We start from the raw sequence: 18,451 nt of genomic DNA, 5'->3' as shown, positions 1-18,451 counted from the left end.
GAGGAGTGGGTGGAGGGCCCTTGGATATTGTGAAATAAGATGATGATGCCAGAGTGCACGAACTAACCTTTGGGGAGAGGAATAATAAAAACAAAAAATAAAACAAAAGGTAATCAAGTCAGTGAGGATTATAAAAAGCATTGCAATATTTAAACACATAGTGCGGGAATGTACAACGCGTCCTAATTTGGGAACCTCTTTGTTCGCGAGGTTGGTCTAGTGACAAATTGATTTGGAGAACTTAGAATGCTAAATGCCTCATTTTATTGATAGAAATAGACGAATATTAAAATGACACTAATTAAACAAGAAATAAAAGTCACTAATGGCCATTGGCCTTATTACATTTATAAAGCAAAAAAAGATAAACTCCTATCTGTTTGGTCCCAGAAGGACCTTCCCCAGATTCTGCATTCTTGGCTCCGTCGAACAGCTTCCCCAACTCGTGCAGTCCCAGCAATAGGTATGCTCTGGCTAGATGTCCGCCTTCGGTCCTTCCAGCCTCTTGACAAACTTCAACTGGTGCATATCATGAGCCCAGCTAGGCACACACCATAGTGCTTCGCCTCCCATATCCATTTCGAAAGATCTCGCCACTGGTGCATATCATGAGCCCAGCTAGATGCCAACCTACAAGAACATTCAGCTAAGTCAGGAACCTCGTCGGGTGACCAATGAGTTGCTGTAAGCAAAAGACAGGAAAACATCATTACGGGGCCAACCTCATATGAAGAGAAAGACAGTATGAACAAAGTACTTATGCGCGAAGTTCTATTTCTCGGGTAATGGTAAAATTTCTCCGGGGATGATGTTGGTCGTCCGGAGTCAAACGAACCAATTCATCCACCCACGGTACTCATCCTCCTTGTTGCCGATCAAAAGAGCTCGAGTGGACCTACGCTGAAGAGAAACTAGGCTCCGATAACGCAATGGCTGGTATAACCTTATGATGTAATTAAGGGTTAACTCTATCTCAGCCTTAACAGCAAAATATCTCATTGATTGCACTATCCTCCAGAAGAAGTGATGAACCTATGCCAACGTTACTTGGTACCTTCTATATAAAGCAAGCACGACCTGGTCCGGGGGACTCGGCGCAAGAACGTGGTTATACACGCTCAAAAAACCCTCAACGTATGTTTTGGCACTCTCCTTGGGGAAAGTACTTGCAGAATCACGCCTTCCCCCCATCCGCACTGTCTCCTGATCGCCCCAAGGTCCTTCTCCCTCACCGACGAGACAATCCTCTACATATGCACCCGATGGCCTGGAACATTGGGAGGTTTCCTCGGCGTAGCGACCTTCTTCAAGGTAGCACACTCCGGGTCTCGTTCCCCCGGCATTGATAGAAAACAACTAGCGCCAACCAAAGGAGGAACACAGGAAGAGGTCCCCTTCATCTGGGGATCAAATATCAAAGCAGCTGCAATGGCCACGACGAAATAAGGAGAAGATGGGGAAGATCCAGGCAAGAACTCTCTGAAGCAAAGAAATGGAGTGACCCGCACAAAGCACCAGGCTCTACAAAGGAGACATGCTTAAAAAGCAAGTACAAAATCACCGCTTGAATGGTGGACAAATAAATATATAGGGGCCAGGTAATAACTACTTAATTACCCAAAGAAGGCCAATAAATTCTGGCCACATTAAACGCCATCTTCTCCTTAGGGAATACACCGGCAAAACCATCTCAGGCTCCCACACGACTCATGAAATCAAGGGACCTCGGGAAACCCTCGACCTCAAGAGTATCGGTTCGGAGGAGCCATCGACTCAACCTTGGGACATGGCTAGCCTCGAGGCCCCCGGTCCGTCCTACAGGAAGGCACCATAGGGCCGATGCCAGATGCTTGGAAGCAAAAGAAAAATAAAAGGGGAAAAGGAAGAGGGAAAGTGACAAGAAGAACTGGCAGAAGGAAAGTACCTTTCATGCTTTAACAAAAGGGAAAGCATTTTTTTTACACTATCGGTCTCCCGGGAGAAAAGAACATAAAACAAAAGGAGGGAATACGAAAAAAAGGCTTGGAGACTACTCCTCGCCACTAACATCTTCACCCCCATAGGGGACAATCAAAAGTGCCAGTCATGCCTCCGCCTCACGAGCCTCCTCCAGATCGGCAGATAACTTAAAGCCTCGGGCCTCAAGTTCTTCTAAGACCTCCTTCTTCGCATTTGCTATCGCGTGCTCAACAACCCGGACCAGCTTCTGCTCAGCCCCAGAGATATGTCACGAACTATTGCATGCAGTGAAGCCGCATCCTTCTTATAAGCAGCGACATCTCGCTCGGCCCCCGACTTAGCCTCAGTCAAAGTAGTAATCTCCCGACTGAAGCCGTTATTGTTTATATCTATCAATCAAAATATATTGATTGATTTTACTTAGGGTTCGAATCATATTTTCCTGTTAAAATTAGTAGTTTCCCGTGATTTTACCTATTTTCCTCATTTATAACTTTTAACTGGTACTACTTGCCTTATTTAGATTAATTAGTCTAATCTATGGTCTTTAGACTTACTGCTTACCTTATTTAACTTCAATTATGCCTACTGACTAGTTTAGTATGAGATTTTCCATGATTTATGTGATATTAATTGATTAGTTTAGACCTAACAGATTGGTTATTTGATTTGCATACTTTATTTATGTGCCATTAATTTTCCTTACCTTATTTGTTTACTCTGCTCAAAGCTATATAAGTTTCACTCTTTTTCTTTAAACACACACACAAAGACATAAAAAAGTACACAAAGTTCTTGCTCTCTTCCTCTATCACAATCTTTTGCTCTTTATTGTTACATTGTCTAGCCGGCTGGGAGCCAAGGCTAGACCTTTTAACGCTGTTTGCTTCACCCTTCTATTGCTATCTCTTAACTGGTATGTTTTCACTACTGCTATTCAATTAAACCTATGTGTTTCCCTACTCAGCATGTTTATTGCTATTCAATTTAACTATGTGCCCTATTATCAGCATGTCTGCTTTTATTTCATTAGGTTCATGTTCTTTATGTTTATTGTTCCTAATCAGCATGTTCCCTGCTATTCAATTAAACATATATGATTCCCTAATCAGTATGTTTACCGCTATTCAATTAGACTATATGTTTCCTGCTATTCAATTTAACCTATGTGTTTACTGCAATAGCATGTCTACTTCTGTTTGATTAAACCTTTGTGTGTCCTGCTTTCAGGCTGTTTACTTCTGTTTTAGCTAGACCTATGTTCTTCTGCTTTCAGCAAGTCTGCATGCCTGCTTATATCTAAATTAGACCTATATCTATAAGTTTCACGACTAGCATGTTCTTTCTATCATATTTTTAAATGTTCACCTCTCATAGACGCCTGACCAATATTGCTCCCAATCCCTATTACCCCTTTGAATGTGACTGTCTGATTTATCTCAGCATGCCATGGATTTGTTTAGTATCTACTCATCTAGTAACAGCTAGTAAACTAAGTTGAAACTTTAAGTGATCATGTTTCTGTATACTGTTTGATTGCTGGGACCTTTGTTTGAGTTACAATAATTGAATGACCCTGTTTGCTCCTTAGTTCCTGAAAATCCAAAATTATTTTCTTAAAACTATCTCCTGTTTTCAACTCCTACTCTTAGAACACCTAGGGTCCTGCCCCTCCAGTGTGAGTATTGCCTAGGAGTCCATGAGACTCCTATTAACTTTGACACACTGGGGCTGGCTTTCCAAACTTGCTCACAAAAGGGTTGCTTTGAAACGTTTTCTGGTGTAAGCATTGCCCTGGGTCCCCGGAGACCCTTGGGATCTTTGACAAACCAATTAGGAAAATAAACCTAATAACATGCTTTCTACCCTTTAACAACTATAGCGTGCATAGTTTCCCATTCCTTTCACTAGCCACCCCAATACGTGTTTACAAATTATTACAGACCATGTGATAGAATTACATAAGAAAGGAAAAAAATAAGAAGTTACAACTAAAGGAAGCCTGATTCTGACTTCCTCTCTGAGTTATGTACTAAACCACCTCAAATGCCAACATTGTTCCATAGCCTTTCTCATATCTGGGTGTGTTAGAGTTCCCTAAGGACCTCAAGGGATCCTCGGCAGTTCTCACACCCATATTGCATAACCAAGAGAGTGAGTACAGTGTGGAAGGGCCAGCTTTTATGTGTCCAAGTTCAGAGTGCGCTAAAGGGTCCCAAAGCAAGGCTCACACAAAAGGGGCAGAACCTAGTATTCTAAGAGTACATGTGAGAGTGCTTGACATAGATTCAAGATAGTTGAGTTGGAAAACAGTTTTGAAAAATGATTGGTTTGAAGTAAATTTGCAACAACAACAGAAGAATTTCTTAGGCGAATCCCCTTTTTTAATCCAGCTTTTCACCTTGGTTATTTTTCCAAACATAGTCCTTAAGACTATTTTTTTAGTAAAAAACAAACACCACACATATTTAATTTTGGATTAATTAGACTGATTTAAGAGATATCTTGGATAAAATCTTACCCGCAAGCATTTGGTGGAAGAATAAGATATAAATTTCAGAACTAACCTGGTAGAACAAATAAAAGCTTGAATGAACCGACTAAAAATTGAGACCAACTCGGCCAAAACGTAGCAGAAGTTTAGCAATCAACAATAGCCAGCAAATCCCGAAATAGAAGAAGAAAAACTCGAAACAACCAAGCTCTACAAACTCCAAATTTTACTTTAATCCAATCCCATTCTTGGCGCAAATCCAGAATAAAAAAAATGCTAAAAGAAACGTTCTTTTTTTTTGCTTTTCTCTGATTTTTCTTTTGGAAAATGAAACTAGAACGAGGAAATAAAAAAAAACTCAGACCATTTTTCCTTGTGTATCTTTCAGAGAAAAAAAATGACAAAAGAAGACTGAAGAAGAACAAAGAAAAGAAAACTTGAAGGAAAAGTGACCACTAAAAAAACCTAGAAATAGACTTTTTGGGACAAATGGAGGGCGTGGATTGATTCACATCTATCCATGGCTCCTATTCGTCCAATAATTGTCCTTTTGAATCCGAAATCGTGCGATTTTGGAGAGAAAATTTGTACCCCTCTCTGACAAAACCGTTAGAAATCAAATGACGTGGAGGGGGGGTGACCATTTTGAGCGAACTCGGGTGAGTGATGGTGAGTCAAGGTGAGGAAGATGATGAACAGTAGACTCGGGCCGCTTCTAATTTCTCTATGTTTAGGGTTCAAAAATGGGGAAAAAAATTATAAGTGGGGTTTTATATTAAGAGCAAACAGGCGGGTCGTTTTGGCTGGTTAGCCCGAATTGGGCTGGGGCGATAGGGAGGTATTTGGGGCTTGTTTTAATGGATTTAATAGGGAAAATATTTGGGCCAGATTTGAGGACATTGAAAATGGCCCAATTGCACCAAATGAAACTCCTTTTTTCAATTCACTTTAATTCTAATTCCTTTTCCTTTTCCTTTTCTTTTTTTTTTTAAATTAAAAACCTAATAATTAAAAATTCCTAGATTATCTAAAACTGTGTAATTGAAGTAATTAACTAATTATAAACATTACTTAAGTCTATATTATAAGTGAAAAACAAATAAACTAACATTAAAGACAAAAAATGTAAAAATGAGCTATATTTTGTGATTTTCATATTTTATAAAATAAATAATTACAGATTAATTCTAAAAGTGCAAAAACAAATCCTAAATGCAATGCATGATATTTTTTGGTATTTTCATGATTTAAATAAAAATTAAACAAGCAAGAAAAAATGTAAACAATCTACAAAAATTCCTAAAAAAATGGCAAATAATTAAGAAAAAATCTATTTTCTTAGACATTGTAGGAGTATTTCACGTATGACAAAAATCACGCGCTCACACATACATATGCTATTTTGAAGGTATTCTGCATATTGAAAATATATAGGAAAAAATTGGGTATCAACAGGCGGAATCTACCGGGTGCAATCTCGTAGTTCCAAAGTAAATATGGCGGGGGATCTACCGGAATACAAATCCGTAGTCCCAAAGTAAACATGCAGGGGGATCTACCGGGATACCGTCCCGTAGTCCCAAAGTAAACATGTAGGGGGATCCACCGGGATACCGTCCCGTAGTCTCAAAGTAAACATGCAGGGGGATCTACCGGGATACCATCCCAAAGTAAACACACAGCAACAATAGCGAAGAATATACAATTCAATTCAAATTCCATACTAAGGTAAAATGGGTACTTCTAGCCTAGCATGCTGCACATAATCCAAATAAGGCAGTTTGAGCAAGTAAAGCAATTATGTCAATTAGACATGCTTCCCTAAGCTAACAACATGCTTAAATTGCAAATAGTATAAACATGAAATAAAGGAAACATAATTAAAATTTCTTAGAGAAAACCGGATTTTCAACAATTAGCACAAGTACACACTCATCACCTCACGTACAAGGTATTTCAAATATCAATAATACCAAATTCTAAGGGGAGTTACCCCCCCCCCCTCCACAAGGTTAGGCAAGCCACTTACCTCGAACCGGCTCAAAATCAACCCAAAAACCCGTTCTTGCCACGAGTACTCAACTCTAAATGGCCCAAATCTATTCAATTCAATTGCATAATGTAAATAACTCTCCAAGTACTAATTCTACAAAGAAATTCTAAGCTAATACACGAATTTAGGTAAAATGACCAAAATGCCCCTTGAGCCCACATCTCAGAATCGGGTAAAATTTACATTTTCAGAATCCTTATACTCTCATGAGTTCATCTATATCAAAATTCCCCCAATCCGACATCAAACTCCAAAAGTTAAGCCTAAGAACTTTTTCCCAATTTTCTCCAAGTTTTCACCCCAAATTCGAATTCAAAGGATTAATTTAAGCATATATCCATGGTAATTAATCAAAATCGGGTAAGAATTACTTACCCCAAATGGCCAGTTGAAAATCCCTCTCAAAATCGCCATTCCCGAGCTCCCAAATCAATTTTTCCAAGTTGTGAATTAAACACTTGATTCTTCCCCTTTTATGATCAGTGAAACCGCATCTACGGTCCTGGGACCGCACCTGTGGTCCCACTTCTATGAAGACCTGGTCACATCTGCAACATTTCATTAAAGGGGGACTTTCTGCACATGTGACTATCTTACCGCAGATTGGTGCCGCTTCTGCGGTGCCCTGACCGCATCTACGGTCAACTCGCTTTTTGCCTCAAACCGCTTCTGCGGTCTCGTACCTGTGCTCCCCAAGCCACAGGTGCGGTTATGACAACAAATTTGTAGCTTCAGCTGCAAACTCTCAACTCCAAACTTCCCGTTAACCATCTGAAATCATTCCGAGGCCCCCGGGACCTCCACAAAAAGCACAAACAAGTCCTATACCACTATTCAAACTTATACCAATCCTTAAATCACCTAAAACAACATCGAAATATTGAATTTACCATGGATTCAAGCATAAGAACTCAAAAAACTCTCAAATTACGCTTTCAATTAAAAAGTCTATCAAACCACATTCGAATGACCTGAAATTTCACACACATGTCACATTCATCGTTACGGAGCTACTCCAACTTCCGGAATCCCATTCCGACCCTTAGATCAAAATCTCACTATCGAACCGGAAACTTTCAAAAACTCAACTTTAGTCATTTCAAGCCTAAATTAGCTATGGACATCCAAAACACAATCCGAACACGCACCCAAGCCCGAAATCACCCAACGGAGCTAACAAAACCAACAGAATTCCATTCTGAGACCGTCTTCACACTGTTCCAACTACAGCCCAAATTCTACAACTTAAACTCTCATTTAGGGACTAAGTGTCCCAAAACTCTCCGAAACTCCAAATAAACCCTCCCGGCAACTCACAATAGCATAAACAAACACAGAGAGAGTATTTAATAGGGGATCAGGTGTAAATTCTTAAAACTACTAGCCAGGTCATTACAGTATGCCTTGGACATGTATTGATTGGTATGTCGGGGTCCTATCCCGGCGTTAAGACGTTTATGTACTCTTAGAGGCTTGTAGACATATGTCATATATATGATTGATTCTATGGACTTATTGGACTTATTTTAGTGTACGAGTGATCATTTTGGCCTTATAAGCTTGTATGTCATATGTATAAGTTTGTATTACACGTTGGGTCGTCCTATGTCGAGTATGCCCTCATCTTTTATTCTACTTATCTCACGACAACCTTTCTGTCTCATTTACCTATGATAGTATGATATGAAAGATACATTATATTGGTACTCAATTCAGCAAGGTACTGGGTGCCCGTCAGGACCCATCAGTTTAGGTTGTGACAAAAGTGGTATCAGAGTAGTTCTGTCTTAGGGAGTCTAAAAGTTGTGTCTAGTAGAGTCTTGTTTATATGTGTGTTGCGAACCACACTTATAAGCAGGAGGGTATAGGGCATTTAGGACTGTCACTCTTTCTTCTTACTCTAGATCATGTGGTAGAGCTCACTTGTAAGAATTCAGACTCCTAAATTTTATTTTATTCGTAATAAGATGATACCTACAACGAAAAGACAGTTTGTAAGAGATTCCATGTGGCTATGGAAGAGTTGAGTCATAGGAACTCGATTCTGTATGATTCTTATGATGAGTAAATGTAAGGTCTTCAGCAGATCATGTGTGCACTAAGACATCTAAGCTTCTTGATAAGGAGTCCTAAGACATGAATATTTATACACCCTTATGGTAAAAAGTAACGAGAGAATCAGAAGGTAGATACAAGTTTAAACAAGTAAAATAAGCAAGGTGAAGAAAGGTACGAGGTACTCAGCTAGTTAAAATTATCATTATTTACCATTCAGGAAGAGAGATATAAGCATTTTGAGTTACCTTCAACAATAGTAGAGGTATGAAAAATCGGCCACACCCAACTTAGTTATGCCCTATGAAAGCTAATGAATGTGGTTTAAGAGAATGACGGGATATCAGGATCCGGCTAGGGTTAGAGTAACCCAAAATGATAGATGGATTCTTTGCGTTTCTTGACATTTCTGAAGGATATTGGAAATGTGCTAATAGATCTCTTTGCAAGACACCCAGATGGTGCACTATAGAATAGTATAGTTAGATATGAATACTAGAATGTTAAAAAAAAATTACAAAGATAGGCACTGGAAGCCTAGAAGGAATAAATATTACCGTAGTGTGGCTCCCGTCCCTAGTAGAGAGAGAATGTTATGCAACCCGAAGAGCCAGTGGATGGAGCAAAGAGGAGCTAAAAGCAAAAGAATATCATGTTGGAGTTTTTAAAATAAAGTGATAGACAGAAATGTTAGCAGGGAAATAAGAAGAGAGTTAATGAAGTATTATGAGTAAGAAGTGCTACATGGATGACTACGGTAGATCACAAAATGACAGTATTACAGAGTCTATAATCAAGTAAAGGAAAATATGAGAGGTGGCAAGCCTTGATACAACAAAAGAGTATAGGCCATAAAGTCATATCCTCATTTCGAGAAATACGTTCGTGACTCTAACATGATTACTAGAAGGAAATGTTAGACCTAGAGTAATAGAAATCAGTATGGGCTGGCGAACAAGATAAACTAAACATGAATTAGGGACAAAATGACTTGACAATAATCGGTATTATGAGAATTTCAGATTGCGTTCCGGCAACAATTGAATGGACGACAGAAGAATAACCTTTAAAGGTCATTCAAGAAGATGCTTCCTTAAAGCAAGCAATGTGAGCAAAGTTAAGCTAAAAGGACTATGTGTTCCAGTTAAACTAAGTGTCACCCTCGTGAATAAAGAGTTTTGTTATCCTTGTCATAGAAGAATTACCGCAAGGTGAGTAAGGGTCATCGATAATGTGAAAGGATGTAAAATACGAAGAGGTAAAACATCTATAGGTAGATCGCCGTAGCTCTAAATATTAGTACTCCTCTAAAGGGGGGAATATTGAGTGATGTGGCATAAAGTCATATTTAGAAACTACGTAATGGTAAAGAAAGAATGCGGTAAAAATTAGAAAGGGATAAGATTGCATTTATTCAGAGACTACATATATACTACGATTCCAGAACATTATGCAAACACAACGTCAATGAGAGGGAGTAAGGGTTCCTACCCGAGATGTTATTGATAAATAAGGAACCAGTGCAAAACGTAAGTTAAGACAAAGAAAATAACCCAAAAAATATTATGCGGAATATTGATATGAGAATGGGCCAACGAGTAGTTAGTAGTTGATTGAGGTAGAGCCTAATTATGGCTAGACAAGAGGATACAGACAAATCAATAGATCATGCAAGATAAACATAGTGAACCCCAACATGGGGAATTCAGTCTCGCATATATGACATTGTGACCTTTGAGAAATATTCGGATAGAAGTTGGGGTAGTTAAAGGTACTGTGTGAGTGTTATGGAAACAAAAAAGAGTCCCACTATGAAATAGTCAAAACTTCAATTCAAAAGCAATTGTACGAGCACATGAGTATGGAAGTAAGTAACTAAGGATAATTATAGGCGAGTACGAGAATCAAAAATTCTATCGCGAATTCGATGTAATAAGCCCACAGCTTTACAAGAGCCAGAGGGTCTTCCCTAAATACTACAATGAAAGACTACATGAGGAAATAAGGAGGAAGGCTTCAACCTAAGCAAAGTGACCTAGAGAGGAAATGGTCTTGTGACAATAGTCTCACAACAACATTGTTTGCACTCCATAAGAAAGTGGAACCTATCGTGGCTAATGAGCGAAAAATGAAACCAAAAGTAATATTCGAGACCATATGAGTTAAACAAAAAATTTGGCATGAGTGGAAACTAAGATAAACTAAGTATGCACACAACAAGGGGGCAGAAAGACCAGGAAAAGTAACTGCTTACAGACAGCTTAGATGGAACGAAAGGAATTATTCAATTAATGATCCAGAGTTAGTTATGTTATAAACGCACTTAAGATTTCAGAGTATTATCCATGTAGCATATATATTGACATTGATACAACCATAGAAGACTCCAGTATAAGTTAAAAGAAAGAATTAAGTCCAGATCATAGACAAAGGATTGAATTGTTAGATGATGGTATCATGGAAAGTATTAGGGTTATATTGCTATCATTTCTTAACTGTTGTCACACACCACTATCGATTTGAAATGGATCAAATCATTATTAAAGAGGGCATTTAATGCCCTCACCTAAGAGACATCATATACTATCTGAAATAAAAAAGAAAGAAAGAAAGAAAGAAAAGGTTTTCTCACTAAACACCCTTTGGATTTTTTTATTTTTCTCTTCTTCTCCGGATTGAGTTGGACTGTTGTATTGGTCATGAGTTTGAACCCTTAAATGGTTGTTGAACACCTTTCACTTGATTAAGTTACCTACAGATGGTTAGTTCCTACAAACCTCCTCTTTACTTTGAATTAGTTGTATAGTTTTGTGTTTCTTAATGACTTCCTAATTTATTCTTTATTGTACTATAATAGATAATAGTAATCCTAGTCGAAATTGTAAATCATGCTTTAAAATGTTATATTCATGGTTAATTTATGAATGCTATGATTAAATCATCTTGTATTTAGATCTATCATTAAAATCGTTATGTAATGACCCGGCCGGTCATTTCGAGAGTTATAGCCTCGTTTCCCCCATTTATGCTTTCTTTTGTGTTCTTCAGCTATATTTAATCATATCGCGGAGTGGTTTTGGAGTAAACTGAAACACTTAGTCTCTTTTGAGAAGGCTTAAGTTAGGAAAGTTGATCGGATGTTGACTTATGAGTAAAAGACCTCGGATTTGAATTTTGATGGTTCCGTTAGCTATGTTAAGTGATTTTGGACTTTAGAGCGTGTCCAGAATGTAATTTGGAGGTCTGTAATAGAATTAGGCATAAATTGGCAAAAGCTAGAAATATGCGATTTTGGTCGGTAGTGAAAATTTTTATATCGGGGTCGGAATGGAATTCTGGAAGTTGGAGTAGGTTCGTCGTATTATTTTTGAATTTGGGGTCATTCAGAAGTAATTTGATAGTTTTCGGCGTCATTTGTGAAATTTGAAAATTTAGATGTTCTTAGGCTTGAATCCAAGGGTAATTTGGTATTTTAATATTTTTTGAGTGATTCGAAGGTCCAACTAAATTTGAATGATGTTATGGGATGTTTGGTTGAGGTCCCGAGGGCCTCAGGTGGGTTTCGGGTGGTTAACAAATTGATTTTTGGCTTTAAAAGTTGGCAGATTTTCTAGTGTGATGTTGTACAGAATTCCTTCATTGCGTTCACGTAAGGTATTAGAGAAGGGCAGCTGGGTTGTCCTTTGCGTTCATGAAGTGTTTCCTGCATTTGCAAAGGTATGGGACTTTAAGGCTACGCGTTCGCATAGAGTCAATGGTCTTTGGGAGATCCAGGTAGATAAGCCTACACGTTTGCGAGGATAGTTTCGCGTTCGCGTAGATTTAGTAGTATAGGCTTCAGGTTCGCGAGTGGGTCCCTGCGTTCGGGTAGGATGATTTTCAGGTCAGAAGCAGTTTGTGCTTTGCAAATGCAAGGGCACTACCGGGTTCGCAAAGATTAAAATCTGGGCAGCAGTGTTAAATTTCAAAATTGAGGGTTTGAACTCATTTTTAATATTTTGAGCTAGAGACCACAGGATTGGGCAATTTTTGAAGGGAAATTCAAAGAGGTGATTGGGGTAAGTGTTCTCCACTTGATTTTTGTTAGAATTCATGATTGTACCTTGATTTTTAACATGTAAATTGGGAATTGGGGTGTAAAAGTGGGGCATAAATGGAAGAGAATTGAAGAGATGATTTTTGGTATTTGAATGGTCATTTGATGTCGAATTTCTATGAAATCTGGTATTGGTAGACTCGTGAATGAATGGGCTTTCTAGTTTTGTGATATTTTTCAGATTCCGAGACGTGAGCCCGGGGGCCGGCTTTGTGTGGATTTCAGGATTTGTGTCTAATTTGATAGGTTTTCCTGTGGAATTCATTTTCATAGCACATATTGATGGTATTGTTCTGGTTGTTAGTAGATTCAGAGAGATTGGAGGCCGAGTCGAGGGGCAATAGCATCGCGGAGTAGAGATTTGACCGGTTTGAGGTAAGTAACGATTGTAAATCTAGTCTTGAGGGTATGAAACCATAGATTTTGTATCGCTTTACTATTTTGATGTGACACACATGCTAGGTGACGGGCGTGTGGGCATGCACCATTGGGGATTGTGACATGGTCCATCCCATAGAAACTGTAAAGTTGCGTATTTTGTTGTAACTATATGATACTTATGTGTTTTATAAAGTGTTTTTGTAAATTGGACTGAATTCCATGTGTGGGGCTTGTGCCAGATCTGTTTGGACCCTTAGGGGACTTTTTATTGCTATCCTCTCATTGTTTTGATTGAAAATCTATACTCAGTCATGTTATACTTACAGATTTCATCAGTAAGTCTTTATTACTCTATTTTGATGCATATAAATTTTGTTTTGGGCTGAGTACCTTGTTTTACTGAGATCCTGAGTGGCTTGAGAGGTTTATGACTGAGTGAGGCCGAGGGTCTGATTTGTCAGGATATTTATGGGATCGGGCTGCATGCCGCAACATGTTGTACTGATTCATAATAGAGTGAGGCTGAGGGCCTAATTGAGTTATGCCACGAGGTGGCTTGTTATAGTGCTTGGGCTGAAGGAGCCCCCCTGGAGTCTGCACACCCCTAGTGAGCGCGGGTACCCATTGAGTGTGAGAGATGGTGAGGTATGCCTAAGGGGTTGTATACGAGTAACTGTGAAGTTTGCCCGAGAGGCTGTACATGAGTAATGTTTTGCCCGAGGGGCTTTTTATGATTTCATTATTTTACTCAGTATTGCACTGAATCTCTGTGGAGAGCTGTTGAAAAATATCTTCAAATTATTTTACTGAAACTGAGTTTAAACGAACTGATTTGATTCAACCTCTACTTTTAAAAGCATGTTGTATTTTTACTGAGATTTCATGATATGAACTTTATATGTTTTATTCCTCGTCACTTCTCCTCAGCCTTTATTTACTTTAGTTACTTACTGAGTTGGCGTACTCACGGTATTCCCTGCACCTTGTATGCAGATCCTGGGGTATCAGGATCCGGTAGTGGTTGTTGACTATTCCAGTTGTAGATCTTCTCGAAGTTAGCAAGGTAGCTGCTGGCGATCGCAACCCTTCTCTTCTCCCTCCTATCTTCCCATAGTTGTTTTGTAGTTACATTTTCAGACTGCATTAATTTTAGTATTTGGACAGATGATAGTAGATGCTCATGACTAGTGACACTCCAATGTCGGGCTTTTCTTTCTGTATTTTTGTTAATCAGATTTTCTTTATAAGGTTCTATTATTAAATAACATGAATTTATCTTTGAAAATAAAATATCGTGTTGTTTTTGGTAAAGATTCGGCTTGCCTAGTACCACGATAGGCGCCATCACGGCATGGTAGTTTTGGATCATTACACTTTATCATGTCTTTTGTTCTGCATGATTTGTTTAGTGAAGTGTCTATATTCCAAGTGATGTTCGTCTGTATAAGTAGCATCATATTGTCTAAGCAAGTTGAATCCTTTCCCTGAATCTTTCTTGGTATTTCTGCACCTCCACACAACTTAATTCTCCCACTTGTGTCATTTTGATGTCGCAAATGGATTCTTTAGTAGTTCATGTTATATTTGACATGTATGCTTTAGTAGCTAGATCCATTGTTGGTATCCTATTTGTTCCACATGTTTAGCAATCTATGTAACTATAGTGCTACTACCTTTAGACCCTACTGGGATTCTTGACTAATTGATCCAGGCTCTATCCTAATGATGTTGCCTATAATCATTTATGTTAACCTAGAGTTTGGTAATAAATCAATCTTATATGCAATATAAAATTCCCTCTCCCGAGTCCAATCCTAGATTCGTAGATAGTATTCAATTGGTGATCACGCAATCAAATAATTAAGCGTAATATTAAATAAATAAACTAATATGATAAAATAATAAGAACAATTCAAGCTTCAAACTACAACATTCATGTAGCACCCAAAACTCTGGAACTATGAAATTAAAGGAGGACAAGAGAAGAAAAACTAGTTAAAAGCATGCTCCAAGCGTGGTATGTGTTCCCCCGCATGAATTCTCCTTCAATGTATGTTTGATATCCTCCAAATTAGGTTTAAGACCCCTTTTATACGAGTTGGGGGGGTCTTGGGCCGAAATAACCTTGTCACAAGTGATGTTTGCCAGAAATCATGCCACCAGCGTCCATCCCAGCGCTAGGAACCGACCCCGGCGCTGGTAAATTGCACCTTATGTCTGGGGTGCCACAGGCAGCGTGGGGTGCTACCTCTAGCGCTGAAAATGTTGCCTTCCCTTTTTCGTCCGTTTTGGCTCTAATTTCACATCTTTTGCCTCCAATTGCTTCTGGATCATTCCTACACATAAAAATACCTCAAATTAATATAAATCAACACATTTTACATCCTAAATTGACGAAACAAAAGTAAAACATGAGGCGATATACATATAAATATACATACTTTAAGCTAAACATCAACACCCCACACTTAGACTCTTGCTCATCGTCGAGCAATGGGACTATCAAATATAATTTAATTATTTCTATCATACAATCTACCAATGATCATGGTTGATAGGAACAATTAAACTCTAGCATATGCAATGATTTAAACTTCCCTTTACTTATGCCATTCTTCACATATTAACAATAAAGGCAACGTGCTCATAATAATCCTAACCTCAAAAGCCAACTCAATTTCACAATGCACCCACGGCTTGAAAACCCATCATCAAGCAGAAGTCTAATAATGTTACCTATCCCTCGTGAAATCATGTGCCCTCACAACAAGAACACAAGATTAAATTTAATCCACACAATTGAATCTCATGATCAGGTGTAGTTTAAGGACTCACATCTATCAAAATCTCTCACTCTCACAAAGAAGTCATATTCATGTAAAAGGTACTATAGGCTTGACCATAATGTAAATTCTTCACTAATGTAGGCTCATTCGGTCTAAAATAAATTAGTAATTTATATGGTTGAAATGTGGGCTATGAGAAGGGCATGATATATTTAGGATTAGTGGTTCACCCTCCTGAGCACTTTAACACCTCACATAATAAACTCCTGCACAAATTCTTTAATCCACTTCAAATTCACAAACAAGATCATTCCCCAAAATTATTCCCTCTTTCTTTATGCACTACATTAATTTATACCCCACTAGCAAGAACAAGACAACAATTTATTCCTCTCAATTTTGCCTTCTCTTTTTTTCGAATTTTTCTTCTCTTTTTTTCTTCTTTCAACTAGTCTTTTTCCCATTTAAATTTTCTCTAGTGGTGTATTCTTTTACAAAATATGTGCACCTTTCTTCTTCGATTGGTTCCCTTCAAATGCTACCCCACACTTAGTCCTTACTTCTTCTAGCGCTCATTTCTCAATTAAAGTGCCATAAGAGGTAATAAGATCAAAATAATATCAATTAAGAATAAAAGGGGTATAGGTTCGTAATGTGGGTGTCACTTAAAAGTCTATAGGCTCAAAAGAGTTTACTAGGGATAGGTTTTATTTGTGATAAGCAATTAAGCTTAAAAAAGGCCTAAAATCATTTTTTCAAACTGAGCATCGCCTAAAGTTTTGCTTCAACTCACATATCGGGCAAGTTCTAGACTCAATCACAATAACATGGACTAAACAAAATCTCATTTCACACACGACACATGACTCACTAATGACGGCCTCATTCTGACTCTCAAACAATACAAGCATTCACAGAGCCACAAGATATTAAGCATTAAGCACAAAGTTAATATAAGTCAAGCAAAAGAGACATAGGCATCACAAAACATGATATCCAATTTCATCAAGGCATCATGAACAATTTCAAAATATTGGGGAAGATACTCCACATGCCAAAGCTTAGATATGCTACTATCAAACAAGTCAAAGGAGCCTAAGTTCATCAATCTTCCTCCTTTTATTTCCTAAAGTCCTAATCTACTCTAAAAAAATAAAAAAACTACTACCTAGTTCAAACGACATCCCCTAGAAAAGAACTGATGCAAAAATAAAAACCACGGGGGATTATTACTACCTAAAAAAAATAAAAGACATATTTTTGAATTTTTCTTTTTTTCACCCTTTTTTATTTTTTTATTGGACCTTAATCCCTCAAGAAATCTGTCCACAAAATCCATCATCAGGAAAAGTCCCAATTTTCATTTTTTTCTTTTTTGTTTTTTATATACTTCGTAACAAAAATTAGTACACTAAGAACGAGTACTACAACTAAACTAAGATAGCATAGAAAATCACCGAGACAATCACCTCACCCCACACTTAAAATTGTGCAATGTCTTAAATGCACACTGAAAATAACAATAGGGTAAAGGAGACTTACTGATAGGCTAAAGGCCGAAGCACTAGCAGCTCACGGGATAAACACACTTCTCCCAGGTATGAACCCTTGTGCGGGTACCTCACACTTAGTTTCAACCACCTTCTCGCTTTTGCACATGTCTATTGGATTTAATTCTATGCTCGTACTCCTACAAAATACAAAAATAATACTACAAAACAATAACACAATAAGAAATAAATAAACAAAAATAAAAAGAAATAGTAGAATTGGGTTGCCTCCCAACAGGCGCTTGATTTAACGTCACGGCACAACTCCATTACCTTTACCGTTTTTTCTTCAACTTTGAGGATATGAATTGCACCCCCAATTTTGCATCAAATTTTCTGTCATGCTGTTGGGGTGTTGGTGAGAATAAAAAAGAACCAAGTAATTAATATCGCATCTTACACTTCTTTGCCCTGAAGTGAAGTATGTCGTTTTGCCTTCTTGGCATCACAAATTTCATAATATAAGCACTTTGTTCCCTATTCATTGACTCCTCCATATGCTCGAATGGATTAATTCTCGTGTCACCAACCAACACACAATGTTAAAAACTGTTTAGAATGAGGTCAAATACACTCTAACTCTAAAACTGCATGATTTTTGACATCTTCAATACTATATACTCCCTCAACCTCAACATCATGAACAAGAACATGTTCTAGTGATTGGTATTCTCATTTGAGCTCCTCAATTTGGCCTAGAAGATTTTTTTCAGCTTCACATAACTCATCACTAAATTGTTGGGCATTACACCCATCAACCATTGCACTCAATTGAGCCTCCAAGTCGTGAATAGAGCTGCCAAATTTGTTGATCTCGCGTCCCAGTTCAACTCTTATTTCTATAAAGTGTTGCATCTCATTCGTAATTTTCTCACACAAATCTCCATATTCCTCTAATAATTTCCTGTGAAGATCGTATTCCACATTATCCAATTCGTTACTCCTGTTAAACTCACAAGAATTATTAGAATCATCATAAGAAATGATTGGAGTAGGATAACAACACTTAGGACTATTATTTCAATTACCACCACAAATAGTACATGATTGAGATGGTGCGCACAACTCTTTCTTGGG

The sequence above is a fragment of the Nicotiana sylvestris genome, chromosome 10, assembly GCF_000393655.2.
Source record: "Nicotiana sylvestris chromosome 10, ASM39365v2, whole genome shotgun sequence".
In the NCBI taxonomy this organism is placed as follows: Eukaryota; Viridiplantae; Streptophyta; class Magnoliopsida; order Solanales; family Solanaceae; genus Nicotiana; species Nicotiana sylvestris.
Note: the sequence above shows the minus strand (reverse complement) of the source record.